This window comes from Lycium barbarum, chromosome 11 (genome assembly GCF_019175385.1).
Source record: "Lycium barbarum isolate Lr01 chromosome 11, ASM1917538v2, whole genome shotgun sequence".
NCBI classification, from domain to species: Eukaryota; Viridiplantae; Streptophyta; class Magnoliopsida; order Solanales; family Solanaceae; genus Lycium; species Lycium barbarum.
This window is the reverse complement of record NC_083347.1, coordinates 82,425,503-82,430,452: the sequence shown is the minus strand read 5'-3', so window position 1 is coordinate 82,430,452 and position 4,950 is coordinate 82,425,503. Positions and strand designations below refer to the sequence as shown.

General features: G+C 39.3%; 1 non-coding gene across 1 annotated transcript; it reads right to left on the bottom strand.

Moving 5' to 3' along the window:
* Positions 1–278: 278 nt before the first annotated feature.
* Positions 279–385, bottom strand: LOC132620618 (small nucleolar RNA R71). The gene has a single exon (XR_009575058.1). It is a non-coding gene; the product is annotated as a small nucleolar RNA R71 (small nucleolar RNA).
* Between the last annotated feature and the right edge of the window lie 4,565 nt (positions 386–4,950).

Sequence of the window (4,950 nt, the reverse complement as noted above, 5' to 3'; positions counted from 1 at the left end):
ATTGACTCCTCTCTCTACCAGTTGTTGTAGATTGAGGGCTACTTTCGGAACTCTACCGATAATGATCCTCAACGACATTTGCAAAACTTTGTGGATGTATGTGCTCATCACATCCAAAATAATGTTTCAAAAGATGCTATTCGGCTAAGGCTTTTCAAATATTCCTTAGCTGGAGAAGCATGAACATGGTTCGAGAAACTGCCCAGAATTCTATTACTAAATGGGCAGAGATGGTAGCAGTCTTTCTCAAGAAATGGTATCCTCCTAGCAAGAAAGCTGAGATCCGTGACAAAATCTATGAATTCAAGCAGTGACCGGGGGAATAATTATACGAAGCTTGGGAGAGATTTAAAGAATATTTGCAGAATATTCCGAATCATGTTTTTCTGAGAACATACAATGGAGAAGTTCTACCGAAGGCTAGATTCTACAATGCAGTCAATTGCAAACAACGCGGTTGATAGTTGTTTCTTGGATAAATGTTACACTCGAGTTACCAACATACTTAACACATTGAATAAGCACAATCAGGCTTGACACTCAAACAATGCTGATAGTGCACCCTATGGGAATCCCATGATCCAGAATATGGTGAACGAGAATTAGGATACTCAGCAAACATTGGCTCAGCTTGTAACAAATATTTCTTTGCTGACCAAGAAGTTTGATGAGAAAGAGAATAAAAAGGTTAATGTTTGCAAAGACACTTCCGGTATGCCGAATGGGATGTACCAATTCCAAGAGGGTCCATATCAAGAGGGACCCCCTATGAAATTTGAGGATGTTAACTATGCTAACTATGTTCTCAAGGGGGACATCCAAGGGGGTTATCAGAGTCAGAATCGAAATCAATGGAGACCTCAGCAGGGGCAAGGTGCATACAATAACAACAAGGGGAACTATAACAACAATTATGGTGGTTCGCACCAAGGAACCTACTGCAACAACAACTTTGGAAATAGAAGTTCCAATCCATACATTCAACCAAAAGGGCAGTCAAACAATCAAGGTAGTTTGAGGTTGGAGGCAATGCTTGAGAAGGTTTTGGCAAATCAAACCAAGTCTGAAAAGAGGTTATCTGGGCTAAAGAAAATAGTGGGGTCTCATACAGTGGCTATTCAAAAGCTCGAGTCACAGATGCGTGATATTTCTAGAGAGCAACACCCTCTTAAAAAGAGAGGACTTCCTAGTGACACAATTCTGAATTCGAAGAATGGGGGAGGTAGTGTAGACCGTGTGTTTTCTATCAGTACTCAGAGTGGTAAAATAATCCAAAGTGATGAAAAGAAGGTTGATCTTGAGATAATTAATGAAGAGGAAGAGGTTCAGTCTGATGCACTAATGATTGTTGATAAGGTTCCTAGTGATGAAAACGTTGTTGATATTCTAGAAAGTTCGAAGGTGGTTGATGATAAGAGCAAGCAGGCTGTAAAATGGGCTCTCCGCCCTTTGACTCAGTTTTTCAAATCTAAACCTCCCTTTCCTCAAAGATTGGTGAAGAAGAAGGAAGATGCTAAGTTCGAGAAATTCCATAATCAGCTGAAACAGTTATCTCTGAACTTTCCATTCTTGGCTGCTGTCAAGGAGATGCCAAATTTTTTGAAGTACTTGGAAGACCTGTTGACCAAGAAGAAGACGGTGCAATATGAAACTGCGAGTTTGACTCACACTGTGAGTTCCATTATTTCAACAAGTTACTGTCCATAAAAAGGGAGATCCTGGGGCGTTCCCCATTCCTTGTTTTGTTGGGGACCATGATTTTGTGTGTGCTTTGTGTGATAATAGGGTTTGTATTAATTTAATTCCACTTGCTATCTACAAGCAATAAGGTTTGGGGAAACTAAGGCCGACTACAATGAGATTACAGATGGCTAATAGATCTATTAAGCGGCCGGTTAGCATGGTTGATGATGTTCCTGTGCAGTAAATTCCTCTTATTCCTATATGAATTTATTAAACAAGGTTTAAAGCCTTGAGTTCTTGTTATTAGCTCTTACCAAACCCTGACGATTTTCCCAAATAAATCAAGATTTATGACATACGTTAATGTTTGCAACAACCAACTAACAATAAATAATGAAGAACAAACAAACCCTAATAGCCCATTATGCATATATCAGAACTAGCAACCCATTTGCATGACACCCATCCTTTGGTCCACAACTTAGTAGGGAATTTAGCAACTCATACAGAAAGAAGAACAAAAATAGATAATTGAAATCATAATGCTTACGAATGATTGATTAGAATTGAAGGGAAAATAATTAAAATTGTTTGTAATCCCAAAAAACTCCAAATAGTATGAGTATTCAATGCTACGGAAATTAAAACTGAAATCAAGTCGAAAGTAGTCTACAAAAACCCTACATCAAGTATTTATAATGGTCCAAGTCGTGGACAATAAGTTGACAAAATTGCCCCCGTCGGATCAATATACGGACTGCAAATATTATACAGTCCGTAAATCTCTTGCTTGAGTCTATAAAATGGATATATGTCTTCCGAATCTATGCCCATCTTTTATGGACCGGAAAACATTTACGATCCATATATCTTGATCGTGAATCCAGGATTCACTCATGGACTATCTGTTGCTGATCTACGGTGGGTTTATACGGACCGTAAATATTATACGGTCCATACATTTCTTCCGTCAATCCTTTCTTTCCATCAGTTGTTTCTATGACAGTTTTACGCCATTATTGACAAGCCGTAAAAGGTATACGGACCGTCTTTCCCTCCATAAAATTCTATCTTCAGTCACTTTCACTTTTTGCATATGTTGCTCTTGTTATTAATTTCACCGACTTTGGCTATAAACACACTGAATACCTGCAACATGACAAAAACATATCAAAGCAACACAAACTTTCTTGAAAACAAGCTAAAACTCTTTGTTAAGAGCATCAATGTGCTGAAATTACGCGGCATATCAAGCCGTACCACCAAGAAGAAGATCAAGGGAATCTCTACCATCAATCTTCAAATATGAGGTTGAGGTCGAGCCTCTCTTTTGAGTTGAAGTTGAGCTCATCGATCTGCTGCCCGTGACGTGAGTGATCATTAACCCTATCCCTTCTTATTGCTATTTGCGACATGAGTGCTTAAGTGAGATCAGCGGTCTGGGAGGTCCTTAACGCTGGCCCTTATAGTCTACTCTATTCGGACCTCTCTAGGGCCAGAGCTAGGCAGAAAAAGAAAAAAACAGACTTATCCAAAAAGAAGTACATAATATGAAAATACTCCATACCCTACCTTCTCTCCTCCTTAAACTAGGCTTTCTTGCATAGTAGCCTACCTTTGGTCTCAAGTTCGCTACTTTCTAGCCTAGAGCTGACCCTGGCTGTGATCAAGAAGTCTGCAGCATATTGGAGTTTCAGGGTCGCCAAAGCATTGAGAGATGGAAGGAATGCTCTGTCTAACTGCAAGGCTTGTCTGGCCTCTCCAACCAAATTGAGAAATTCTGAGCGAAATTCATCCTTCGTTAAAGAAATTTACCCACCAAAACAACTTTCTTTATTTCTATTTCTCCCCATCATGTTGAAAAAGACTCGCCCCCGAGTCTTTAGTGATTTCTTCACCATAATAAGGAGAAACATCAGAAAGATTGAAAGTTTCTGAAACCTCATAATGAACTGGTAATTCAATCTTGTAAGCATTTTAACCAATGCATTTGAGAACTTTGAATGGTCCATTAGCTCTAGGCTTGAGCTTAGCAAATTGTCCTTGTGGGAGAGGCTCCTTTTGAAGATGAACTTAGACCAGATCACCTTCTATGAACTCAGAAAACTTGCGATGCTTGTGAGCTTGAACTTGATACTTCTCATTTTTCTTAAAAATGTTCTTGCTCATGCAACTTCTTCATTTTATTCACCATATCCTCCACTAAAGTTGTGAGTAGCTAGAACTGGAGCTAAGTCCAGAGGACCCTTGGAATTTTGGCCATAAACAGCTTAAAAAGGACTCAAACCAGTAGTTTGGCTTGTTTACTGAATGTAAGCAAATTTTATTTGAGCTAAAAGCAAATCCCATTACCGGATATTTGCACCCCAAAGCTCCGTAAAAGATTCCCCGAAATCCTTTTAGCAACCTTAGTTTGGCCACCTATTTTTAGGTGATAGGTTGAGCTAAATTGAAGACGAGTTCCAAGCTTTCTCCAAAGTGTGCACAAAAAGTGACTCATGAGCTTTGAATCCCGATCAGAAATGATAGTTAGTTCTAGGAATGCCATGGAAACTAAAAATCTCTCGAAAGTCGAGGTCACAACATAGTAGGTTGTTCAGAAGCCTTTGTACATTACAATTGAAAATCACGTAGGGGCAATAAAGGAAATCTTCCCATTTAGTCACCCACCTCCTATCGTGTATGATTTTGATCATTCTTAACCTCACACCTCTATGGCAGAAAGTAGAAGTGCAGGGAAATACAACAGGCAGCTTGTATAACAAGCTGTTCAGGGGCTCAAACAGTGAGAAAGAACGGGCCCACTATGAAAAAAATAGTCCCTACCATAGACATATTGAAGCTAAACGAGATTCCCGATCTTGTATTATATTGATGTTTGACATCATGGCACTAGTAAAAAGAAGATAATCGACTTACTCTAACAAGAAGACCAGTGAGGAGAAGAGATAGAGCGGCAAAGGAAGAAGGGGATATTTATTCCATTTACATCTTAATGCTATTCTTTTTTCTTTTACTACCTATGAGACTGACTCCCAATTCCTATGGGTCAAGTGAGCCCTTCCCGTAGGAAGTTTCATTCCAAACTGCTCAAGCCTTGAGATATTTCTTTTGAAGCCCTCTCAAACGAGAGATTTTTTTCGATTAAAGAGAAAGGATTCGGGCACTGTTCACTGTTCCAAATTGCTTCGCCTGCATAGAAATGATAGGAACTTCACTGAGACCTGGTTAAGGGGAGAAGGTTTATCATCCTCTTGTTGGAATATT